Source organism: Falco naumanni, chromosome Z (genome assembly GCF_017639655.2).
Source record: "Falco naumanni isolate bFalNau1 chromosome Z, bFalNau1.pat, whole genome shotgun sequence".
NCBI lineage: Eukaryota > Metazoa > Chordata > Aves > Falconiformes > Falconidae > Falco > Falco naumanni.
The window spans coordinates 45,333,052-45,361,046 of record NC_054080.1 but is presented as its reverse complement, the minus strand read 5'-3'; the positions used below and the strand labels follow the sequence as shown (position 1 = coordinate 45,361,046).

The window sequence follows — 27,995 nt, the reverse complement described above, 5'->3', positions numbered from 1 at the left end:
GCTTCTAATTTCTAAAAAAATTTAAACACAGGAAGTACCAGATATCTAACAACATCTAACAATCTGCTTTACTAGATTTCCAGTCCATATTTGTAGACATAATTAGTTTAGATGCTGTTGCTGTTTGAACTAAAATGAACTCCAGGTCTTTTGATGCTCACCCCTTATAAACGACTGTTTTTAAGGACAACGTCCTTGGAAGTGCACGCTTTCCCACTGAGCCAAGCTGCTCAGCTGTCTAATTTCCTTGCTAAGTGAATTCCTTGAATATTATCTTACGTGGCATTGTAAGGGTACATCATTTTGTATGGCAGGTGAATGCTGCCAAACATAACATGTCCTGCCCAGAGAGATTACATTATAAAGACACTTCAGACACCTCACCGCACAGGCCATGTGAGCATGGCTTCAGACTGAGGAAAGACTTTGGTCTGAAATGCTTCCTTCTCAACCCTTTCAACTCATGTGCAGCGCTGGATGCACTATTCATTCTAGTACCCAGCAGAAAAGCAAGTGAAAACGACTGCAAAATGCAAATGTTACTGTTAATTTTCTATATTCAAGAATATCCTGTATTCTCAACAGCAATGTGGAGAATCTTATGTTAGACTTTTGTTAATACAATTTCTCTCCTCAAGCTCTGAAGATTTTGCATTCTCAGCTTCTGTTTAATTCACTAAATCATTGGTTTAAGTAATGAATAGACCCAATGAACTTTATTTAAGAAATTAATTCCACATTTTCATGAAAGCCATTACCTGTTCATTACTCTCCACTGAGCTTTAAAAAATCCATAGACATGAAAGCTTAGTCTCTTCTTTCCCCTCGACTGCTCAAATATGGGGAAGCAGAGGACTCTGCAGTTTGTTTTTGACATTTGAAAGGCAAAACAAAGGAATGAGATTCACTGTCATATCCTTGCTAAGTAGTGAGACTCTCTAACTGAAGAGACTTTATGCTATGGCACAATTGATTCCCCTCCCAGCTGTCTTTATCAGCAATGGCACTTGATAATGGAAAGGAAATACTAGATATTATGAAACACTGTAACTGAGCATCTAAGCTGATGTATTCATTGAAAAATCTCGGCTGTTAAGAACAACATGACAAGACAGAAGATGCATCTTAAATGCCTGTCCAGTTTAAAGCTTTGACAAGAGATGTTGGGAAACCCATTTTCCTCTATCCTGAAGATGATTGTTACTTTAAAAGTGATAACAAATGAACAGGAGAACCAAAGAACTGACTTTTTAGATTACATGTTCTGGTGTACTGCTGTTGTTAATTAATTTCAAATGCTCTATATACATTGGAACAGGAGATGGAGAGTGAATGAGTACTTATTTCTTAACCAAATCAGCCTTGTCATGGGTCTTGCAAATCCTAGCTATGGGCTCTGATTTTGTTATGACTTAGCACAGTGGCAGGAACAGAAGGTCTGTGTTCTGGTTGAAAACTCTTTTCTGTTGAAAACTTTCCCAGTAAACTGTTTAGAAAACATTTCAGAAAGAAAATATGTGATGAGTTTTCATAATTTCTATGCTCTCCTCTGAGTTCACATAGTAAACTTCACCCCTTTAGTTTTACACATTAATATGAATTAAATATTGCTTGTAATAGAGATAGAGGTCATTATTTAGAAATTATTGCTTAAACCCTGGTATTTACAAATACAGGACATATGTCAGCAAAGTAAGTGCCATGGATTTCTAAGCCAAGAATTGTTTTTACCTTTTTACATTTTTAAGAACAAGAGAAGAACACCATTTGAATCAGTATTTTCAGTGTATATAATTTTAGTTTTGAATCTAAGAATATTCTGTACTTTAAAAATTTGATGTGTACAGTCCAGACCCTTTTCTCATTTTGTTTACCTCTACTGCCTATATACAAAAAAACTATTAGAAATGAAAATGCCTTACAAACTTCTGCTGGAATTCTGCTGGACAAATAGCTGGGTTTCATGGCTCATCTTTTATTACTTACTGGTAACTCAGTTTTGCTTTAAGAATGAGAAGACGTCATGGCAACACTTTCTAACTGGGAGCCATGGTAGTGGTAAAATATAAAAATCTACAACCTTCTAATAAATAAAGTTGTACAAAACCTGCCTGAGATGAGATCTCACACTGTTTAATCCGACAGTAATTTTCAACTGAGTCTCCCCTTTCCATGACGTGAAACCACCTCCTTTCTCTCCAGCAGAGCAGAAATACTGATAGTCAGGTAATGGGATAGTTGAGAGATGGCCGCTTCCCACATCTTTTGTGGAAGTCACAGAACTTCTAGTGGAACAGTACTTACAAATACCACTCTTCCACAGCAAATATTTAGTGGAGCCTTCATATGTTTTTTCCAGGTGAAAGCCTAAAAAGCACAGGAATAGTTTTTCAAAGTTGAAGTTATTTAAGCAGAAACAAAAGAGGAAAAAGAGACATTCCTTCCACCTCCTAATATGGAGGTGACTTGAAGAATGGAGACCTAAAGGTTTAATCCCTTCTCTGATGTGTACCAACCACTTTGGAATGTCACTGTTTTGTATTACTGTGCCGCACCACCACCCAGAGAGGTTTGATTGTTCAGGATGCCTTGCTCATTATGATGTGTTAAAGTTGTCCCTGTAACAAAGGCAGATAAACATCAAAACAGATGAGTGCTGAAATGCTTAATACAGCAATGCCTAAGTCTGAATTAATGATTTCAGACCAAATCACAATTCTTTACATTAAGGAAAAGGACACACTCTTTCACGCATAAAAGGCCTACTGCATGTAATGGAATTGGAAGAATTACTCCTTTGGTGGTTTTTCTTTACTGGCATTTGCTTCGATGACTATTTTCAGCAGGTTTTTTTTTTCCTGTTGTATGATGGAGTCCTCTAAAGCAGAGAGAAAGTGGCTTTAGTAAAAGGGAGTCCTAGCACCTACCAGACCTCTTTAAGAAAGTCATCAGGTACTTTAGGAAGCATGATACAGTTCATTAATACACTTGGATACACTTTCAGCAAAGCCCTTAAATAAATGCTGTTAGAGACAGTAGAGACAGTAAATTATCACATACAAAGGATAGGGGAGTAATCTTGTGGATTAGGAAGCAGCTAAAAGACAAAAGTTAAATAAACCCAGGGGAGTTAGATGATCCATCCTCATGGAGGAGAAGCTTCAGTAGCAGATTTGATCAGGTATCTCTTACTCCATTCCACAAATATTCCATAAAAGACAACACCTTTACTGAGATTACAGAGCCTGAAATTAGGACAGGTAAAGCCAATGCTGACACTGAGCACATGCAGAAGAATTTCACAGTGCTGAATGACTGGAAAAATAAACTGACAGATCAAACAAACAAAAAAAGTCAAGAGGATCATTCATTACTGGAACTACAAACTTCTTGATTCTGGCCTCTGTTTCATACAACTTCCAGGTACTGGTAGGAGTAATTGTAAGGGATCGGTGTAATTGCATGCTATTTCTTGTAGACTTTTCGGAAAAGCTCACTAGTGGACCCTAAGGCTCACTTAGTGGGACCGTCTGGACTCTTGGTTTTATTTGGCATAACTGGATTTATGATCTTCAGTGCAATTTGGCTGGCTCTGCTTGACTGACTATTTTTTGTGGAAAACAAATTTCAAATTATTTCCTTCAAAGCTACAAAGTTATAATGGAAACTATTAGCTTATCCTCAGTGTTCTTTGGAAATTTTTTATCTCAGACACAAAATTGTTTTGAAACATTCATATAAGCACAGACTTTTATTTTCTAATGTCCAATCACTTACTCATGACTGTTCAAAGCAGACTTTCATTACAAAAGCATGTCTTCTCCAATGAAAACTACATTGCCAGGTTTTGTTCTGCTTTCCCAGACCACCCAGGTCTGACATGGAAGAAAGCCAGAAACCTTTCAGGAGAAATCCTTCAAAGTTAGTAAGTATAAACAAATTTTAGATGCATACAGTTCTAAAAGAAATTAAAGTGTAATTCTTTCGCAAAAAAAATCAAATCACCCTGCACTTGTTTATATACCAATTGACAAGTATAATAGAATAGTGGTGTCACATTTCCACAAATCATTGCAGGATTTTCCTCAGTTAAGAATTCTAGTTTGCAAAATTATGCCGCAAAACTAAGCCTCCAAAAGAAGTCTGTACTTCAAATACAAAATGCTTTGTCACTCTAAACAATTCTCTTGTTCACCTCTGAATCAGGAACTTTTCAGGTAAGAAAATGCAGTGAAAACAGGAATATAACCTTCTTGAATTTTTCAGCTTAAAAATTGTCTCAGTTCAGATTTACATTTTTTTCTTCTGAGTTTGTAACTGAAGTGTGAAGTCTGAAGAAGTCCAATTCCAAGCCTTGTATGAAGCACAGATGTAATCTAAAAGCCTATGTCTTTAATCAACATCACGAAGGGAACAATGCACAGGTAAGATAGGAGGAATAGAGTAAGCCAGGCAAGTTAAAAAAACATACACTTCTAATCAAGGAGATTGCACAGAAACGTCATGTCCATGCTAAGACGTATTTAACAAGAGATCGTAATCTTACTTTCTCATCTTCCCTTTCACTTATTCTTGATTATGTTTTTATGTCACTAGCATTCATTACAAATATTAGGAAAGCAAATGACAATACTTCTGATATGTTTTGTAGAAGCTGAATACAAAATGCCTGTACCTGAAGGAGTCAAATGCTTTTCATCACCATGTGTCCCAGTGCATCAAGGAGCCTGAAAGAGAAGCCGGTGCATACAGTTACAGAATAAGGCAGGTTGAAAGGGATTGCTGGATGTCACCAGCTCTGACCCCTGTTCAAAACAGGAGTAACATGAATTTATATGAGGTTCCTCAGTGCCTTCTTCAGGCAAGTTTTGAGGTTTTCTTCTAGGATAGGAGATTCTAGAGTTTCTCTGGGCACACCATTCCTGTACTTCTCCATTCTTGTGGTGAAGATTTGTCCCATATGCCCAATGAGTATTTACCTCTGTACAACTTGTAACTTTTGCCTCTTGACCATTCACTGTACACCTCTCTGAAGAGCCTACCTCCATCTTCTCCACAAACACCTGCGTCTTTTTTGATAGCTCAAGACTATCCTATGCAAGTAGATCCTCCTTTAGTTTTTCATTAACTGCTCTCTCAGTCTCCCCTCCTATGCCACCTGCTCCAGGTACCTTGACTATCTTGGTTGACCTTCACTGGACTTCTAGTTTTTCCATCTCTAGCTTGTTCCAGGGAACTTAAAACTGGATGCAGTGCTTCAGGTTCAAAGTGCATGTCTGCTTTGCAATGGTTCCCCTGCTGCTGCTGAGCCCAAACTTTCATAAATCAGAAGCTGTACCTGAAGCTGTGGCTGCACTTCAATTTTAAAATGTGTATTATTTTTTTTAATCTGAATTTTAGACATACTCTCAAGTTTTCTACACAACAAAAGCAAAGATACAATAATAATTTGATTTCCAATAGTAAAATTTTAAGAAAACCACAAAGTATCACTAAAATATCTAAAATTCACATTTTGAATATGACTTCCCACCATAAGTAATCTCACTGAAAACAAAGAATGTATTCATATACAGGGAGTAAGACTATCAGTATGGATGGTTTTGTTCCTACTAGTCTCTTCCTACTATTAATACTATGAATACTGGAAGTAAAGTATTGCTTCTGTCCCTTCATCTGATATCATTGTGATTCTGAGAGGCACAGGAGTAGTGACTTCTGCTAATGGAGACTGTCCAAACAGCAGTCCAAGGAATTGAAAACAGTCTTTGTGAAGACATCAGAGACAACATCTCTACAACCCATACAAACGACAGAGGCAAGAAACTCAGCAACCAGTAAACAAGGAGCAACGCCACTCCAAAGAAATGCTTTTAGAATTATTGAGAGATTTGAAATGAATTTATATCTGAAGAACAAGACACAGGTATATATGTACAGGATTTTCTGCTTCTTCCTTTCTTCTGCTCATTTCCCCACATTATTTAAAAGAGGCATGTTGCAGGAGATATTAAAAGCACAAATGGTAACTGTTTTTAACACTCACTGAAGCTTGACAGGATTGCCAAACCTGACATATATGTCTGTTTAGATTTAACATCTTCCTCGTGGGTTTTTTTGTTGTTGTTGATTTCCAATTTGGGTGTATTTTTTGGCAGCTGGGGGTGTATAGTGATATAGATAAGGGTGAATGAAAGGAATAATACAGTTGTTAGATGAACTGCCTCAAACAACAAAACTGAGAAGTACAAGAGAGCCAGAAATTTTTTGTATAGTGTCTCAAAACCAGGTTTTCCAGTATCTATAAAATACTTCAGCCTCAACAAATGCCAACCTCGGGATAAAGCCTGTTAAGAAATTTCTTTCAGTGTTAGAAGGCTCAGACATATATTAAATAACTATGAAATATTTCTGGCATTAGGTTCTTAATTTAAGTCATTGCAAACCTGTAATTTTCTTCCTCAGTTCGTCACAGGAATACTCTATGATAAGAGGTTCCAAAAGAAAAAGAGCAATTAAATATCTACAGATAGTAGTATATAATTATACACAGATACAAAAGGCACACCAAGACTAACAAAATTTAAGATTTGATTTTCTATTTCTACACATATGCAACCAATTCTGGATATTTTATTGATATTCACCTTAAAAATAACATAAACATAATCAAGTTATTTTTTCCTTTGCATGTTATCTGTTTCTATAGAAACTCCCTCCCTGTTTCTAAACACTTGTGAATAGAAAAGAATCTTCAGCACAGACTTACCATTGTATGGAGCTTAACTCATGAAAAAGTTCTTGGTATCAAAATAAGATACAGGTTGTAAAATACTGTTCCATGCAGAAATAATAAATCAGTTTCCTAAACCAGGAGATCTCTACATAAGGAGGAACAGATAGGAGTATGTGGAAGGTTTATGATTTTGCTTATTTTTAATAAATTATTATGTAAACACTAACAACACCACAAAGGTGCACTTCCCAGGGTGGATTCCACACGTATGAAGCTGTAGAGTCAGAAGCCTCATGAATGTAGTTGTTAAATCTAAACAGACATATATGTCAGGGTTGGCAATCCTGTCAAGCTTCGGTGAGTGTTAAAAACAGTTCCATTTGCACTTATGACTCAAGTCATAAGTGTTTCTGCATTAGGAAAGACTGAAAACAAATGTACCAATTTACAAGCATGAATTACAAACCTACAAGCTTACCATGTTGTTAGAAGTCCTTTTTCCTTACATCATTAAAGAATGTTGCAATAGCAACTACAAACACCACAAAAAAATCAAACCTTTTTCCCCAGCAGAGTATTTCTTGGCCTTTAAGAACATCAAGTTCACCACCTATGTACAATTCCCTAGGAAATAATAGGCCTGTCATTCCTGGAATAAGAGAAGCTGCTGTTACTCAGCTTCCAGCTCTCTTCTCTGAATCAATTCTGAATTTCTTCAGCTTAGTAACAGACTTCTGATGTGAACAGCAATGCTGACAAGCCACTTTAGAACCAGCCAGTTCTCTCTGACACTTCAACCAGCGTGCTGCATTAATGACCCTGTCATTCTTTTCCAGTGAATTATACTTTGTCTTCCCTGGATTGGGGATTGAAACTGTCCACAAATACTAACACTGCTACGCTATGTGTTATGCTATGAATGTGTTCACATTCGCATTTCTGCCAGGCTACCCTGGAATTGAGCACGCCATGTGGAAAGCATTACCACAACGTGGACTCAAACTTTTGTGCCTGGCTGCCCTAGAAGCATTGTTTGCCAGCAGAAGCCAGGGTAACTACTAGCAAGGGAGTCCAGGGTAATTTCCTGAAGACACCTCACCAGACACCTGATTTATTATCTTACTGCAATGTCAACAGTATCTAACCAAGGCACTCTGCTTCTCAACTTTCTCATTCTTGTCCTTCCTTCAATAAGCTTTGCCACGGAAAGAAAATGTCCTCCCTTTAGCAGACTGCAGTGACATGAATAAAACTGACTGAAGACAAGTGAAAATTAATGAAACAGATAAAAGTAAGGTATGTCACATTAAACAAATGAGAGGCTAACCAGTGTTTTGCCTGTGTCTAGCTCATGAATTGCCATTTCTACTCCTTGTAACATCAACTTGCTCCTAAAGCAGGTGATTGCTAACAATAGAAAGCATCAGGCACCTTATTGCCAAGCAGCTGTCTTATAAAATTCAGAACATTGTCCTTTTTTCTGCTAACACTTAGAAAACAGCAAGTCCAGACACATCTCCACTGTTGCTTTTGGAAGAAAATTTCATGTTTCTGTCCCAAGGGTATGGAGACAAGCCCAAAACCACATCAGACAGGTGAGCAGATGAACCATCCCACCAAGTCTCATCATTGGATATCACTTGAGTAAAGAACAGACTTCTACTCTCACAATTTACATTCTTAATCAACTGAAAATGTGCATTAAATATTGGCAACAATCATATGACATCTCTGAATGTCATTGTCCAATGATATCCTTCACATTTTTTTGAAAGAGCAATTTCTTTCCTTTGCGTTATGGTTTTGCTTTGTCAAATATTTGTTTATAATTCCCCACAGCTGAGGACGTTTTCATTTGCTTCTTATTCAGCAGTCTTTTGCAAGTGGAAATAGCGTATTTGCAGCACCCACTTAATAAAGATTATTTTGATGACTTGAGCATCTCCACCCAGAGACAACAAAACTTGTTGAAGAATTTCCCAAACATTTGAAGGTTTTAGCAGAGACCACAGAAAGGCAGGACATGGACCTCACTAGTGCATGCCAGCACAACTGATGTTATAATTTCTCTCAAGACATGAAACTAACACTAGCCAGGAGTTATCTTTATCTTCTGTACCACAGACACTGATACTTACCTAATCTGCCCAGGTTTATCAGCAACTCAATTCTATACTCCATCTTGCTCTCTCCTGTGCCCACACATCATCCTGTTCCAATCCCTTCATATTTTTCTTCCGTGAAGTCCCTTGCAAGTTTAGAATGAGCTCTCTCTAAGCCCCCAGAAATCAACTTAATTCTTTTCTTTCCAATTTCTTGAGAAAACCTTTCTTTACCATGATGTATGCCCAAGAAAACTTCACAAAGCTAGGATGTCAGTATGTGTTTAGGGCCACTGTTTCTCATGCTGATCACAACTATCTATTGTCTACGTTACATCTTTTATCTTGCTGATTTTAAACTTACTAGGTGTCACCCACACTTCTAAATTAGCTTTTTTATAAGTCCCAATATGCTGGTTCAAGAACAGCAATGCTGAATGCCAGCACCATTCACTGTTCATGTTATTGTTAAAAACCAACATAATCAACAGTTGAACTTATTGTGCACCATCCAATACATAACAAGAAACTTAATGGCAGGAAATTGTATTTTTAGACAACATAAATGAATCAATGCTTTATAATTACGCTACCATAAACCCAATAAAATTAGAATATTCAGTGAGAATAATCTGAGAATTTGAATGCAAAACTATGTGTGATACTTCAAGCTACATGCAAGTACTAATGAAATCCCAGAACCCTGTGCTAAAAATGGGGATGCAGTTTTGACACGTGTCTTAATCAATACAGGTAAGAAAGAAATACCTATTCTTGAGCAATACTACATATCAATTAAGACCATTCCTGTGATATCCTAATTATTCTACCAAGAAATAAGTGTTCTCAACAATCTTGAGAGTCAAAAATAGAGGTAGGTTACTTTAAATTACCCAGATTGTTCAGCGTCTAGCCTTACGTTCATTGGGAACCAATGGTGCTCAGTATCAAACTCAAATTTATTCTCTGAGAAATTTTTGGTTTTCTCTCTAAAGCTGCTATAAGTACTCCTGAATATGTCCTTATAGAAGTATATTGACTGAACATGACTGTAAAAAAGAGGAACAAAAGGACTCCACAGAGGTTCTTTTTTGTGAGACTGCAGCATGAGACCAAACACACTCTATTCTTACCCCGTCTGCAATGACAAAAACATTATTTGCTTTTATCAACTGTTTAGCAACTAGTTTCTTCTGATGTTCTAAAATACATTATGTAAGCAAGCATTCAAACCAAAGAACAGCAACTGGGGATGATAAGGAGATTCTCTTTTAAACCACAGTCTTCACTGAAAGTAAAACACTGGTGTTGATATAGACTTCAAGCATTCCATGAAAGCTCTATGCCAACTATATAGTAAAACTAATTTTCTTGAGAAAGAAAATACTGGTCAGAACTTCCAGCAATCACTGTTTTTTAAAAGAATTCTCACCAGATCTTAACAAGTTAAAAAAAACAACAACCCAAACCACTCAGCCTAAACATATTAACTAAATTATCAACATAAACATGCTTTAGCACAGCAGAACTACTCCAGATTTTCTGTAGAGAATACAAGGTAAACAAAGTCCTGAGATCTTTAATCAAATGTTTGCCTATTATGATCTGAATTAATTTTCTTCCATATTTTCTTATATAATGTAGGCAAATACCAATGCCTGTAACTACAGTGTTAAAAAAAGTAATTCCATAACCAGTAATGGAAACTGAAGTCATGTATAGCTTGAATATGGCAAGAATTATGAAGAAAAATATGTGTTTGTTAAATTGTTTCATTTTGCTGCAATTCATATGAGGATGAAATCAAGGTTGTATAAATACCTCCATTGCAGATGTACTAGGGAAGTTTCATACACTCTTTCAACAGAAATAAAGTTTCATGCTATACCTACCTTTGATGGAAAGAAATGAAATCCCACAACTTAGCATACAGAGTAAATTACAGTCTTCTGAAACAATATTTTACTTAAAACGTCTAGTTAAAACCAATTTTTAAATTTTATGCACAGTAAATGACCACATTTAAATAGACGATATATTTTTCAACATTGGTTCAAAGAGGGTTATCCTCTGCTTTTGCTCTGCCCTGGTGAGGCCGCACCTGGAGTGCTGTGCCCAGCGCTGGGCTCCCCAGTTCAGGAGAGACAGGGAGCGACTGGAGAGGGGCCAGCGGGGGGCTGCCAAGGGGGTGAGGGGGCTGGAGCATCTCCCTCATGAGGGAAGGCTGAGGGAGCTGGGCCTGGGTAGCCTGGAGAAGGCTGAGAAGGGATCTTGTCAATGTCTACGAATACCTTAAGGGCAAGTGTCAAAAGGATGGGGCCAGGCTCTTTTCACTGGTGCCCAGTGACAGGACAAGGGGCAATGGGCACAAACTGCAACACAAAGAGTTCCGTCTGAATATGAGGAAGAACTTGTTTACCTTGAGGGTGACAGAGCCCTGGGACAGGCTGCCCAGAGAGGCTGTGCAGGCTCCTTCTCTGGAGTCATTCAAAACCCGCCTGGACACGGCTCTCTGCAACCTGTTCCAGGTGAACCTCCTTCAGCAGGGGGTTGACCTAGATGATCTCCGGAGGTCCCTTCCAACCCTGACCATTCTCTCATTCTGCGATTTCTGCTGTTTTGTTTCTTTTTGCAGTTCCATTCTGTTTGAACAACTGATCAAGTTTACATTGACACAAAACCCAAGAAAGTGATAAAACAAACTGATAGTATTTCACTGACAGCAATCTACATTATTTCTCTATGGCATGCAAGCAAACAGTGCATGATGTTTTAGTATAAGCAAATGAAAATTCAACACAATCTGAGAGGTCGAGGGGAAGAGATAGAATGCTATTCTAGGGAGAAACAGTTCAAATAGACTTGGAAGTCAGATTATGTAGACAGCTGAGCATGAGTTTCCAATGCCACACTGAGGTTACAATGGCTAAGGTGACTCTCAGTAATAAAATAAAATGCACAACAATAGCAGTGGCAGAGAACTTTATTTTTTACATGGATTCCACCACTATAGGAATTCCAGATACATTATGGAATTATAAAACAATGGACAATGCTGGATTAGATGAAATGTCCTTCTCTCCTATTCTTCAGCTGTGGCCAAATGGGATATCTAGGGAAGACTACAAGCACACACTGTATTTCCTCTTCATGTGTATCTTCCATATCCAATCACTTCCAGCTCAGTGAGGCTGTGATTTACGTGTGGTTTCTGTATATATACAGTAATAACTGTCAGGAGAGTTCCTTTCCATGAACTTTACCATGACTGCTTGAGCTCTCGAACCTACGTGAGTAGGTTCTCCTGCTGCCTGCAATCCTACAGCAAGGAATTCCAAAGATTAACTAATTTTCTGGGAAGAATCACCTTGTTTTGCTTTTAATTTTCATTTGATGTTCTACAGTTCTTGATGTTGAAGAAACAAAGACTAGCTCAACCTCTTCTAACTCCCTCTATGCTATTACAGATTTTGTAGACCACTATAAGGACCCCTCTCCTATCTCTCTTCCAGTCCTTAGTGATGTGTCTTCATTGTAACTATTTATTAACTTTGTTCATCCTTCTCCAGGCCTACTATATGATTTTAGCAATGGGGAAGCAGAACTGCACACAATAATTAGGGCTTGGGCAAGCCGACGATTATACAGTGGCACAGAGATCTCCATTTGCTTCTTAACTTTCTTAACTCTTTTTTGACTGCTGCTGAGTGCTGAATTGACATTTTCCATTGCAATTATTCAGATCCCAAAATACCACTCTGAGCAGCAACAGAGTTTGTAATTTTTGGGTGAAATTTGGATTTCTTTTCCCTATATGGACCACTTAACCACTCTACACCAAATTTCATCTGTCATGTTATTATTTCTCTCATGCAGTTCTTTACTGTTGACCCTCATCTTTACTACCCAAACACTCTATGAGAGTGCTGATAGAAAAGCTGTGACAATGGTGACAGGCATTCTTTTACCATTCAAGGCAACTTGCACCTACGCAAGGGAGACTGCTGCCTAGGATACTAGGCTGACAGAAGCAGCCTGCACACCACTGTGGCTGTACTTATTTTAATGAGGAACTCCCAATCAAAGCAGAGAGCAAAGCTTCTCAACTGCCTCACACCCCTCCAAGCAGGCATCATGCCATGTTGAGACTTGGGAAAAAGTCAGCTTAGCCATCCTGCCTCTTGATTTTTAGCCCACACCATGAAAAAAGTTTGGAACTGGTCCTGATTAAAGGACTGGCGACATGCCTAATATGTGCCTTCATGAGAAAACCAAAACTATTAAGGGATCAAAGAGAATAAGCACAAGTGACTCAATCACTTAAAGTGTAGAACAGAAAGTAACAGATGACTTTTCAAGATAACCAGCAAATATGTAACAATATCCACATGCCAAAAGTAGAAGCTTGGCATGGAACAGAGCAAGGCGCCTTTTCCATCCACTCCTATGAGAGTAACCTATCACAGAAATACTTCACCAAAATTTGAAGTTAATTTACTATTACATTTATTCTTATTTTATTTTCAACCGGAGCATAACTTTTAGAAAAATAGCCAAGCTGGAATGCGAGGAAGTCCTATGGTCTGTGTTGTACAGGAAATCAGAGCAGATAATCACAGTACCATCTCTCTAGTCCATTCTGTTATTCTAGAATGCTTCTTTGTGCCAAGCACTTTTGAGGCATATTTGCATGGCATAACAGAAAACTAGCAGTCAACTTTTGGGACACTTTTAAGAAATCTCTTGGAATTCAGCACAATGTGTGCTATGTTCCACGTATTTCATTTCATTTGGTCTTTGCAAAAACACAGAGCACAAGCCAACAAAGCAGGGGAATTACAAACACATATCTAGCATCAAAAGGAAAAGGAGACACTCACGAATTTAACAAAGGAAAACTAGGAATAAAACCTTAACTTGCACAATATTAAGCTTTACTGACTTTTAGAATTTCTGCTCTTTCTAGTTCATTCTTTGCCCCCTGTTCTCTTTGGGCTTCCTACACCTCTGTCTTAAGCATCCCCAACACCTTTCTGATCCCTTATCCCAATCATTTCTTTTTTGTACAAGAATACTTCAACATTGCCCGTGGTCACAACGGTTATCCTTGAAAAATGCCTTAGTTCTTCTGCTTCTCTTGACTTGGGGGGAAAGAAGAAATACGAAAGTCTTGTCAGTCTATTTTTTCTGCTAATAACTAAATTTTTCTACTACTAAAGTAGAAAGAGGTTTTTACCTATCACAACTTTCTTTTCATGATACCCACAGTGTCTGTAACCCTGTATAATTACCTTCTCCTTGTTCCTGCTCATCAGACAATTGTCCCTTTAAGTAGAAGCAAAAGAAACAAAAAAGCAAGGAGAAAAGCCTAGTATTTTGGTAAGTCTCTTTAAGACAAATAAACTCAATACTATATATTCTTGGCTTTACCACACACTTAATTAACACAGGACACATAACTTTGTTGCTTACAGCTGTGAAGGGGTCTGCAAATACCAAAAGGACCTCTCAGGTATCTGCTGAAAAACTCACTAAAGCTGTAGATCCTGGCGGGACCCCTTTTTCACTACCTACCTTCCAGACTACCTCTTCCCACACTACTCTGAGGGACTCTACCCTGCTTGTCCATCACTACCCCTGTAGAGTTCACAGAGTCACAGAAAAGATGAGGTTGGAAGAGACGTCTGGAGGTCATCTGGAGCCAAGAAACCTTCACCTTTTTCTGACTGTTGTCTCTTATTCCACTAGCTATCAGCCACCCATCCCATCCAACATTTTCCTAGAGATCAGCTTTAGCTCATGGTAGTGCACATGGTTTGAACACAAAACTGAAGTGCTGAAATACCTGACACTGGTGTACAAATGCAAGTGTTTATGTGAAATTCTGTGAGAGTAGCTGCCATCTAGCACATGTGGCAAAAGGCTTGCAAGATGGCCAGAGTGCTTTCACTGCAATGACGTGGACCAATAAGTAGTGTGAGTGTTTAATAGTTAGTATCCAATAATGATATTAATGCTATTAATGGCTTATGTTACTGGAGCTCCCCTTTCAGAAGAGTTTTGGCAATGCCTGTGGTTTTTAGGCATCATTTTGGAAGTGCTGGCTATTAGTCATTAGTTCATGCAATGAATGTGTTACACTGTATTCAACTGAATAGTCCATACTACTGCTTACACTGTCTTTTCAGTTTCCTCGGACACTGAAACTTATATTTCTGTTTTAAAAGAGTACTTGCCAATTCCCAAATGTCCACAAGATATTTCAGCTAACATTGTCAGAAACTATCACAAATTACAAAAATTCTTTAAAGTATTAGAAATTTCAGACTTTTTGTAGAAATCTAAGACTATTTTTTTTAATTAATAAGAAATAAGAGAAAAAAAAAAAGAAATGCCAGCAGCACAAACACATATGAAAACACAGCAGGAATGAGAAAAAAAAATACCAGCCATCAAGCATGCTACCACTCTGCTTTTTTACTGTATTGCCTACCAAGCAGTCTCAGCTTCAAACAGAAATTGCCAGGTAAATAAATACTTACCTCCATTTCAGATGAAGATATGTTCTAAGATAGAGAACAATATCTAAAGAGGGATTCAGAGGGACAGGCCTGTAGATTTAAGAAGCCAAATTAACAAATGGAAAAAAGAGCAATTCTAATTCCCAAATAAGAATGAATTTTCTTCAGGATATATCTTCTAGTATAAGACTTGTTCAAAGGAGCATATTAGGGAGAGGAGATCTGGCCTGAAGTCAGTTCCTTAAAGCCCATAAATAGTTGCCTATATTACTACAGCTTTTTACAACCTCATCATTTTCCTTATTAATGTGAATTGCTTATATGCAATTTATGCTCTTGCTGCTTTGAAATTTGTTATGCATTGTAGCCTAAGCGCAAATTAGCCAACCTTTCACCTCAGTTTTTAAGTAGTGTATTCTATAAATACCTCAAAAACATGAGATACACTCTTTAATGTCACATGAATTTAGTTAGTGAGTAAATAAATGTATAAAACATAATACACGTCTTCTAAGAAATAGAACTTTTCCACTGTAAAACAGGAATGGAAAAAATTAATTCAGAATTTCTCCTCTTATCTTGCATCCAAATATGATGTATTCTACACTACTGCAGATTTTTTATAAAGGTGATAATAATCAAGTGACAGAAAGTAAGCTCTTTAGTTTAAAAGATACAAATGTTTTTCCAAGCTTCCCTTTCCTGTGATGAGCTGTTGATCTGTGCACCCCCAGCTTCCCTCCTCCTCTCCCCAGTTACCATGTATACTCCTCAGGAAAGCTAAACTCACAGTGAGTGCTACCATCACAATTCAATGGAGTGAACAAGGTTTGCACACAAAAATCCACCTGGCCTTATTTATGGTATTCTTGTTGCTCTACAGGTGAGTAAATAAATACTGGTTTGAGTGTCAAAGCCATTGAAACCCCTTTTGTGCACAAGCAAGCAGGACCTTAGTAGACTCTACTTGACAGCTTCTGAGCACAAGACCTATTCAGAGTTGTCCAGCCCTTCTAAATAGATAACACCATCAATGCCACTAGGCTACAGCAGCCTCCTTGCTGTGTTGGCAGTGTGGTCTCCAGGCAGCCGTAGGCATTTCTCCATGCTTCTAAATTAATCTCCCAGTCAAACATGGAGATATGGAAATGGATTGCAAGAAAAACCAACTGACCGCGTGCAAAGAGACACCCAGTAACAGAGTAGCATACTCTGCTCTGCTTTGTACCCTTCCAGGAAAGAGGATCAGGTACACAGGCTTGCTGACCAGCATCAGTATAATGGTCATTAGAACTGCTTCACACAGTGTAAAAATAACCAGTTAAAATAATGTTAAAATAATTTAAAAATAGTTTAAATTTTGGAAAGAAGTTAAAATAATGGAAAGAACAATATGCATCATGTTTCAAGACGTTGGGTGAGGAGTGTAAAAAAATGGCACCATTGTGTTTGCTAGGAAATAGTTTAACACTAAAAGCACTTCTTCATTGTGGCAAATTCATTCCAAGGAATAATTTTGTCAGCAGATCATAAATCCACAAAACATGTCACAGGCTTTAGCACTAATGAAAGAGCAGGCTTAGAGGAGTTTTCTAGCCACTTTCTGAAGTGGCTTCTTCATTTTTAACATGAGAGCAGATGCTGATTTAAGTGATTTTGGCTGAGTTGCTACTAATTGGTCTTTTCAGCTGCCATTAATTTATTTGTCTTCTTGTTCATTAAGAGATTTAATTGCAGCAACAAAAGATATTTGCCAATTTTCTTTTAGAAAAATACCGATAAGCTTTCAATTCAAAAAAATCCTCATATTTTCCACTGCAAGGAGTTAGTTCCATATTATAGTAAATATTTCTATAAAATACTATGTATTTCTTCTAAGAGTTAGGAATTTTCAACTGTATGCATTCACTCATTTATATCTTAATAAAACAAAGTATTCAAGGAAGACCACAAAAGAAAACTTCATGAACTGGAAAAAGTTGTTAGCAAAAACAGTCACATAGCCATTCACACAGAGAACATGTATTTTATACATCTGGTTGTGTGCAGATACCAAAAGCCTCCAGATGCAACACACATTTTCACACAACCTTCCTCTCAGGACTGATTCAACCTCAGGCTCCTCATGACAAGTCAAAAAATGCAGACTTTTCTGTTGTTTTAAATGTTATTTTCTTAGAGCTTTTGACAAACTGTCATTAAAAAATGACAATTTATTGTTGCTGTCTGATTGAGAGTAGTTTTTTTTCCTCATTCTGCTGACCAACGGTTCTGAGAGATGAACTATGGCTAATTTTGTTGTGACAACTACAGATGTGAACTTGCCAGACTGAACATGGGCAGCAGAGCCAGAGGCGTATGTTTCCATCCTGGTTCTGATGCAGAAGCATCAAGTTCTGGTGGAGAAGCTGGGTGAGAAAATATTTTTCAGCCACAGCAGCTTTTGTACAGTGAAATTGTTTTAGCCTCTATAGCAAAATTTTGCCACTTTTTATCTCTCTGACTCACAGCACAGAGAATAACTGCACTCAGCTCCATCTTCTGCACCATTAGCAGACTTGTTTACCAAGCTTCCCTTAGTTTCAGTTGCCAATAATTAATGCTTTCAGAGCCACAAAGGCAGCAATGGAATTATTCAGTTGTTACAAAGGAAGGAGTATGGGGAGCAGAAAGGCTATTTGGTCTGCAGAACATTAAAGTCTGCTCTGAAAAGCCAAAAAAATCTTAACCACTTGCACATATCCTTCTAGTATTTGCCCTTACAAGCAATCCTTCACTTCAAAGTACAAATCTAAGTCTGGAGTCTTCACTTAAGAGTTCTACAACACTGTTTTTCCCAGGACCACCGCCTTTCCTTTTCATTATCAGATCACTTCTTATCTATATGCATTATTTATACCAGCACACTTTGTAATATAGTAAAGTAAGAGGAGAACTAGGTGCAATGAATTCACTGCTGGCTAAAAAGCTTCCACCCAGTCATTCCTAATACAGGAAAATCAAGCCCAGTTACTTACATGCTGTGTGCTTGTGTATTTTGTGTGTTATGTTAAATGCTGCATACAGATAGTAATCATAAAGCTAGAATGTTTTAGATGAAATATCATGTCAAGAGAAAAAGCCTCAATCAATTCCAGAAGATACAGACAAAACATTTTTTTGAAAAAGTCTAACACAGATTCAACTCTTGAGAAGTACCTGATTCTGGTATATCTGCTGGCGTACCTCTGGCCAAACTTTCATATTTATGAAAATATAGGCCCTATTATTGGTCAGAAAACATTTAACTTCACTCACCATGAACCCAGTATCCACCAGTATTTACTTCTCTTAAAAACAACAGAATTTAAAGTACAGGTACACTTCCAACATTTTAAGAGAAAATATTTTCCTTTTAAAGAAGGAATATGCGCCTACCTGAAAGATCATGAGACCTAAGAAATAAAAAATCACCACCATCACAAATGCAACTCAGTTTAGAGATCAAATAAGCCAATTCAGCCCAAACTTTAATTTAAATTGGATTAAAAATCCAATACAGACACAAAGTCTGTCTCCCATCCTTCACTTCTCTGCCAGAAACCTTAAATGTATATGCATTTTAAGACATACTTTTCGTTCCTTTCTGCTCTTCTGCTTGTGATATTTCTTCAGTTACAGGTGGTTTTGACACATTTTTTCCTAAAACACCCAAAAGGCAGTTATAATCCATCAAAAAATTTGAAAAGGTTTCGTTTCTGGTAAGGTAAACCATCTTCCCTAGAGCAAAAAACCAAAAGCAAAATGAAAACATATAGAACTTCAACATAAAATTTTACTGACAAAAAGGAAAAAAAAACAAAAAGAACCCAATTAGTACAAAACAAAGCATAAAAACTTCCACCTTGAACTAAATAACAAGAAGACAGCACAAAACATGGAACAAATTAATAAATAAGTTAGAAGGAAAACGGCTAGATTTCTGGTAGCTCTGAGAATTTAGAAGGTAAATTCTAGAACGTTTATAACTAACAGATAATTATTTTGAAGAACAAATGAATACAGCAATCTTGCTAGAAAACAGGGGAGTGAGTAGTTGGAACTTGCAAGAAAAAAAGCAAAACTGTCAATATTACTTTTTGATCTACGTCTGTCTAGAAACTATTTAGGAAGGAAGTTTGCCAGCAGCCATGATGTCAGAAGTACTAAAGAAAAAGATAAACAAAAAAGAACTCTAAACCTAGCCAGTTACATTTATTTAAATTGAATGGAGCAATGCAAACGATGACACAAACAACCTCTCTAGTATTGTCAGGGACAGGCAACTCAGGAGGACTATAAGGATGTCATGAGGTTATGCAGGGTGAATATCAGAAAGCCGAAAGCCCAGGTAGAACTCAGGCTGGACACTGCTATAAAAGATAAGAATAAATGTTTTTACAAATACATTAGAAACAAAAGGAAGGCCAAGGAAAATCTAAATCCTTTATTGGATGCGGGGGAGAACACTGCCACAAAGGATGAGGAAAAGGCTGAGGTACTTAATGCTTTCTTTGTCTCAGTCTTTAATAGCAAGACCAGCTTCCCTCTGGGTACTCAACCCCCTGAGCTGGAAGACAGGGATCAGGAGGAGCAGAATGCGGTCCTGACAGTCCAGGAGGAAACAGTTAGTGACTTGCTGCTCCACTTGGATGTGCATAAGTCTATGGCGCTGGATGGGATCCACCTGAGGGTACTGACGGAGTTGACAAAGAACTCACAGAGCTCTCAGAGGTACAATCTTCACTGGGCAAAAAATCTGGCTGGATGGCCAGGCCCAGAGAGTGGTGGTGAATGCAGCATCATCCAGCTGGTGGCTGGTCACAAGTGGTGTTTCCTAGGGCTCTGTGTTGGGGCCAGTCCTGTTTAATATCTTTATTGACAATCTGGGCAGGGAATTAAGTGCACCCTCAGTAAGTTTGCAGGTGATGCTGAGTAGGGACGGGGAGTGTCGACCTGCTGGAGGGCAGTCAGGCTCTGCAGAGGGATCTGGGCAGGCTGGAGCGATGGGCCGAGGCCATTCCTGTGAGGTTCAACAGGGCTCAGTGCCGGGTCCTGCCCTTGTGTCACAGCAGCCCCACACAGCGCTACAGGCTGGGGCAGAGCGGCTGGAAAGGGCCTGGTGGGAAAGGGCCTGGGGGTGCTGGTCCACAGCCGGCTGGGCGTGAGCCAGCAGTGTGCCCAGGTGGCCAAGGCGGCCAGCAGCACCCTGGCTGGTACCAGACACGGTGTGGCCAGCAGGACCAGGGCAGCGATGGTCCCCCTGTACTGGGCACTGGTGAGGCCGCACCTCGAACGCTGTGTTCAGGTTTGGGCCCCTCGCTGCAAGAGGGACGCTGAGGTGCTGCAGCGTGGCCAGAGCGGGCAGCGAGGCTGGTGCAGGGTCTGGGGCACAAGGCTGACGGGGAGCGGCTGAGGGAACGGGGGCTGTTCAGTCTGGAGATAAGGAGACTTGGGAGATCTTACCACTCTCTACAACTACCTGAGAGGAGGCTGTAGAGAGGTGGGTGTTAGATGGTCTCTTTTTCCCATATGACAAGTGATAGGACAAGGCAAAACTGCCTCAAGTTGTGCCAGGGGAGGTTTAGATTGGATATTAGGAAAAACTTTCATCACTGAAAGGGTGTTGAAGCATTGGAACAGGCTGCCCAGGGAGGTGCTGCAATCATCATCTCTGCAGGTGTTTAAAAAATGTGTAGATGTGGTGCTTAGGGACATGGTTTAATGGTAGACTTGGCAACCATGGGTTAGTGATTGGTTCTGATGATCCTAAAGGTCTTTTCGAGCCTAAATGATTCTATGACATTCTATGATATTCAAATAAATTAAATAGATCCCAGTATTCACCCTTATCAACAAGATGGTATGGTAGAGAAACTTAGAAGTTTTTAAAGCAAAAGGAAATCATCTGTATACTTACAGGCCTGTACAGCACTCCCATAGGTCTCTTAATAATAATTAGCAACTAGCATTATCGTTTGTAAGCACACACTTTTACTATGACATACCAGAACCTCTGTTTAGGAGTGCCTAGACCCAGACTGTGTGTGCTGGTCCATAATTAAACATGTTTGTTATCAAGAAGGATGCAGTATGTTTTGGAATGTTTTGAATTAGTGTCTCTATAAAATAAACTGCTAAAAATACATCCAGAGTGTCTATAAATTCTACCCTTTATTATCTGCATTAATGCTACCTCAAAGAAAATAATTTACAGAAGTATGTCATCTTTAAACTTAAATTTGATTGTAATAGGAAAGTACTTTTAAAAGCATAAAGTAAGAGTAGTCTGATGGTATTAATATTAAAACAAAGCACCTGCTATGAGCAATGGTTTCTCTGCTAAAGTTAAAAAAAAAATTAAGAAAGAACTATTATCTCATTTTCCACATCTTCAAATGTAAGCATGCAATGAAATCAACAAATAATCACTCTTTGCTGTGTCTTTGATTTGTCCTAGCTACATGGCTTCCTTCATTAATTCCAAAATCTCATCTTGCTGTACTTGTCTTTTTGCGCTCCCCTTTTCTGACATGTGAATTACCTGTCCTGTAAAATTCACTTAGCATTGTAGTACTTCTTTTGTTCAGAAAAATATTAGTTCTGCCAACACACACTCATGCCAGGGCAAATTTGTAAGACGGAAGAACACTAGATTACTACTTACTGAAAGCAAGAAATGTTTCGGAAATGCAACGTGATGACCTTTCTCTGAAATTAATTTTTCACAGTATTCTGGTATTCTGTTTTTCTCCTTAAGAAAAAAATAATTGTTAATACTGCTACAAAGATCTGTTGTTAATTGCAAACATATGCACTGTCATCTTTACCAGGCTATTTTAAAAACCAACCCAACTCACGGTAACAGGACAGAATTCCTATTCTATGATCCTCATACTGAACAGCCATATAAAAGGTCTTCCCAGTGGGCTAAGTGCATACTTTTACCCTTTTTAAAAAAATGCAAATAAGTTGAAATTTCTAATGTTGCCTTCAGTGAAGAAGGAAAACAGTGAATTTCCTGTGATACAGGATACATGTTAGTCTGGAAGATGAGGGAAAAGTTTCAGTGAACTAGTATTTTAAAACCTCTATTGCATCTCCAGTTCAGATTGGTTTAAACAACTTGTTTCTTCTGTATATTTGAAATACAGCAAAACCTAATGTAATTGGGCAAGCTGTGACTGACTGGCACAATCAAGCAACCAAGAAATATTTTTAAAACTGCTTTTAAAAACTGACATATATTCACAAATGGAATGCTGTTTTCCCTTCCTCCAATGTCATGTGATTTCTTCCTCATCCTGTTTGAAGTTTTCTTTTCACAAAATCACAGAACGGTCAGGGTTGGAGGGGACTTCTGGAGATCATCTAGGCCAGGGGTCCTCAAACTACAGCCCGCGGGCCAGATACGGCCCCCCAGGGTCCTCAATCCGGCCCCCGGTATTTACAGACCCCCCCATCCCCTCCCCGCCGGGCGTTGGGGGGCAAACCAAGCAGCCGCAGATGGCTGCCTGCTACTGCATCCGCGCGCCGGCCCCCTGGTTAAAAAGTTTGAGGACCCCTGTTCTAGGCCAACCCCTGCTAAAGCAGCTTCACTCAGAGCAGGCTGCACAGAATCATGCCCAGGCAAGTTTTGAATGTCTCCAGGGAAGGAGCCTGCACAGCCTCTCTGGGCAGCCTGTCCCAGGGCTCTTGTTGACCTCAAGGTAAACAAGTTCTTCCTCATATTCAGATGAAACTCCTTGTGTTGCAGTTTGTGCCCATTGCCCCTTGTCCTGTCACTGGGCATCAGTGAAAAGAGCCTGGCCCCATCCTTTTGACACTTGCCCTTAAGGTACTCGTAGACATTGACAAGATCCCTTCTCAGCCTTCTCCAGGCTGCACAGGCCCATCTCTCTCGGCCTTCCCTCATGAGGGAGATGCTCCAGCCCCCTCACCCCCTCGGCAGCCCCCCGCTGGCCCCTCTCCAGTCGCTCCCTGTCTCTCCTGAACTGGGGAGCCCAGCGCTGGGCACAGCACTCCAGGTGCGGCCTCACCAGGGCAGAGCAGAGGGGCAGGACACCCCCCTCCACCCGCTGGCCACGCTCCTCCTGATGCAGCCCACGCTGGCAGCGGCCTTCTTGCCCGCCGGGGCACACTGCCGGCCCACGGGCCACTCGGTGCCCTCCAGGCCTCCCAGGTCCTTCCCCGCAGAGCTGCCTGCCAGCAGGTCAGCCCCAGCCTGTGCTGGTGCGTGGGGTCGCTGCCCCCCGGCGCAGGACCCTACCCCCGCCTTTGCCGAGCTTCATGACGCCCCCCCCGCCCCCCTGCCCAGCCTGCCCGGGCCCCGCTGAACGGCAGCGCAGCCTCCGGGGTATCAGCCGCCCTCCCAGCGCTGCACCACCAGCAAACTGGCCGCGGGCACGCTCTGCCCCTTCGCCCAGGGCGCCGGTGGGTGGGCTGAGCAGGACGGGACCCGGTGCTGAGCCCCGGGGCACAGCGCTGGCTGCGGGCCCCCAGCTGGGCTGCGCCGCTGGTCACAGCCCTCTGGGCTATGCCATCAGCCAGGTCTCAGCCCACCTCCCTGCCCACCGCCCAGCCCACCCGGCCTGCGCTCCCCTGGGGCGGCTGTGGGAGACCGGGGCAAGAGCCTTGCTGGGGGCAGGGCCGACAGCACCCGCTGCTCTCCCCGCACCCACCCGGCCAGGCGTTCCAGCACAGAAGGCTAGCAGGTTGGTCAGGCGTGACTTCCCCTTGGTCAATCCATGTTGATTACACCCAATTAATCTTTTCCATGCTTTGAGGTGACCTCCAGCATGAGCAGTTCCATCACCTTGCCAGGGATGGAGGAGAGGCTGACTGGCCTGTAGTTTCCCTGAGTCCTCCTTTCTTGCCCTTTTCAAAGACTGGAGTGACACTGCCTTTCCTCCAGTCCTCAGGAACGTCTTTGGTCCTCCATGACCTTTCAAATATGGAGAGTAACTTAGCAATAACATCTTCCAGCTCCCTCAGCACTCAGGGGTGCATCCCATCGAGGCCCATGGGTTTGTGGGTGTCAGGTTTGCTTAAATGATCTCTAGCCTGATCCTCCTTGACCAAGGGAAAGTCTCCTGTTCTCCAGACTTCCTCTCTTGCCTCCAGGGTCTGGGATTCCTGAGAGCTGGCCTTAGCAGTAAACTCTGAAGCAAAGAAGGTATTCAATGATTCCTCCTTCTCTATGCCCTTTGTCACCAGGGCACCTGGTGTGACTACGTCACTCATTCAGCAGCAGGCCATATTTTCCCTACCGATCCTTTTGCTGCTGATATATTGAAGAAGCCCTTCTTGTTGTCCTTGACATCCCTCACCATATTTAATTCCAAATGGACCTTAGCCTTCCTCGTTGCATCCCTGCATACAAGGTGCACATCCTTGTATGTGTATCTAAAAATGTCGTCAACTGCCAGGATTTGCAAATGCAATACTTTTTGTCTGTCTCCTCTTTCCCTGTCCCCCAGGCAGAGGAGAAAGTGGCAAGAGTATGTTCATTACACAATGAGGATTTCACGGATCAGGTTACAGAGAAGAAGTCTGAAAAGTCTTCACAGTGTTCCTATATCCCTCCCAAGTGGCCTGTCCCTTTTTCCACATCCTGTAAACTTCCTTTTTCTGTTTGAGTTTTGTCAGAATCTTCTTGCTCATACATGCAGGCCTCCTGCCACTCTGCTTGATTTCTTACTCATTGGGATGCACCAGTCTTGAGCTTTCCTACACTTTAACTTGATTAAGAAAAAATTCAGACAGCAAAAAGAGCTTTCGCTACTTCCCAGCTATCAACTGATTTTTTATTTCTCTATGCCTCACATGTACATTTAATTTACTTATCCTAATATTCACATTAACCCAACTGCAATATCTCAAAGAAGCCAAGACAGGCTGCCATCAACTTCCATCTCATTATGATATGGAAAGAAGAAGTGTTCATAAAAGTAATTGATTCAAGCCCTCACACAAAAAGACTAATCTCAGAGACTGTAAATCATGTTGTACAATGAACGGCTAATTAACAAACACTCAGTTTACTGATTTCCACTTTATGACACTGAAAAGCGACATAGAGATAATAAATATTCCTTCCTCCACCCTGCCCCCCACCCCCCGCCTCCTGCCTCCACCCCACCACCTAGTTCACCTCTAGCAGCAAATTTTAGAGTGGTTGTGACAGAAAAAAGACAGGGAAAAAATAAACAATCCATTAAAAAACTGTAGAGTTTAGACAGTACTATAATAATTCTTTGAATTATCAGGCTCCTAAACATCTGCAGGACTGATGCTTAAAATATACCCAAAACATGCTACAATACCTTCCAACTTCAAATTAAGGATGAGATGAAGTATCCCAAAGAACATACAACCTGAAATTAGGATAAAAATTGTCTGTTCAGTTAAAGATCCAGCACAACTATATAGGTAAGTACTTCATCCAAGCTACTTCAAACCAATATAAAACAAAAACCCTCTCTCATCTCCATGCAGCATCTATAGAAAGTTAGGCCATTTACTTAAATACTTGCAGTTGAAAACAGCAATAAAAAACCTCTTTAAACACCTTCTATGAAACTTGCTTTTATTTGCAAACATTCTGTTGATATATGAGTTACAGATTTTCATACACGTCACATTACAGGGAAGAGACACTTGGTGCAGAACAATCTGTTCTCCACCACAAAAACATTACATGAAGATATACAGCAGCCAAAGAATTCCAGGGCCCACAGAGGAGACAACCTGACCTGGTCAAAGCACAGACTGCATACAAGAAAAACAAACAAACAAACAAACCATACTAAAAGGGCCAGAAGGAAACACATTTTTCAGGGAAAAGAAGGCATGCCATGGAGAAGATGGACATACTGAAATGCATAGGAGCACGATGGACAATTCCTGCATGGTCACTGGACACAGCTTTGCAATACAATTATGACAGCAGAATCACAACCCTTCTGTTTTTCACTGTTGTCAACATGTTGTTTCATTACAGGCTTCCGATCTTTTAATGAAAGGCAATTACAAGATTTATAGTACTTTGCATTGTATCCATTGCCTAAAAAAAGATTAAAATGCAGTTTCTCCTACAAAGTGACTGGAGCAATGCGTGGTTATTTTCACGTTGTCTCTCAAGAGTTTCTCCCTGCGTAAACAAAAATAACTTTGCTTTCTAAATGCCACTGAAGCTGAGCCTGCCAAATGATTTTCTTATCACTTAGCAGTTTGTTAACTTTCATAAAGAAGCACAAGACCAAATTCTGCCTCTCTCCAACAACTGAAAAATAGCATTATAATCTTCTGAATCTGAAGACATTGGCAGCACAGCAATCAATCAAGAGCACAATTTAACCAGAATAGTGTGTTACGGGAACGTATCCAGCTCAGCTCAGAGCCCAGAATGAGACGAAGTTTGCTGTTTATCAAGTCTTTGTATTTTGTTCCTAATGGGAAGAAAAAACAAAACCAAAATCAAAACTCAGTTAAGAGGCAGTGCAAATAAATTCCTTCAAAGAGGTTCCGATTAACATTTTTCATCAAAATACACACATCCAAATTATGATGAAGTATATTCACAGTCACATTTGCTGTTTCTTTAACTGCTGCCTTACTAAGGATTTAAAGGTGTTTTACAAATAACTCACAAACCCTCAGCATATTTTTATTATGTGGGAAAGAATTACCCTAATACCTCAGCTCTCTGAAGTTCAAAATTTGTTTTTGCTGACACCACCTGTTCTTTTAGGATACAAGAATTTTAATTTCCCCATCCTTTATTTTAAAATTTTTTTCCTATCCCTCTTCTCTATAACCCTAAGGAGAATAAGTAACACAAGCCAACTTAAACAATAAAGAATGTGATCTCAATTTTGTTTTAATGTTTGATGTTTGATCATATGAAATTATGTTTTTTTTAATTAAAAGTAGTCTATCAACTATATTTTCTTCATATATTACTTCTGTTAATAAACCTATAAATTCTACAAATTATTTCTGGCTCAGTACTTCCTACACAGTCTTCCCTATCTTGACACTAAAATTTAACCAACTGAAATCCCTTTTAATTTAAGCAAATATCACTCAATAATTTCCTTACATATTCTTCATGATAATTGAGTAACTGATGCAATGAATGGATGCAAAGGATGCAACTGATTTAACTGAAGGAGATTTTTTTTTATAGTTCTATAGTTACAAGCACTGACTGAAACAAAAATGTAATTGTAGACCATATGTTGAAAATAAAAATGGTTGGAGAATACATCCAAGTTATTTAAGTACATAAAAGTTGCTACCAAATCCATAAAAGGGCTGTAGGTGGTATGTTTTAAGGCATACCAACATTAAGCAGGTCTGATGTTTTCCTATACAGACCCATAATTCCTCGTTCTGGAGCTCTATTGACAAACCAGGCTCTTTCTGTGCATTCCTGTCATGCACAGTCTAACTCTACAACTTAGATTAAAATTATTTTTCTTTTTATACTTATTACCAGCTTGCAACTTTGGAAATTCTCCCTTCCTAGCCAGCTCTATCCCATGCCCACTCACCCTGCCCCTCTTTCCACTAGGAACTCCCCGTCATTCTGTAGAATCAGACATTGGGGAACCA

At 39.7% G+C, this 27,995-nt stretch overlaps 1 pseudogene; it reads right to left on the bottom strand.

Moving 5' to 3' along the window:
• The window catches only part of LOC121080733, an 87,723-nt pseudogene that overhangs the window by 21,827 nt on the left and 37,901 nt on the right, over nucleotides 1-27,995 (bottom strand).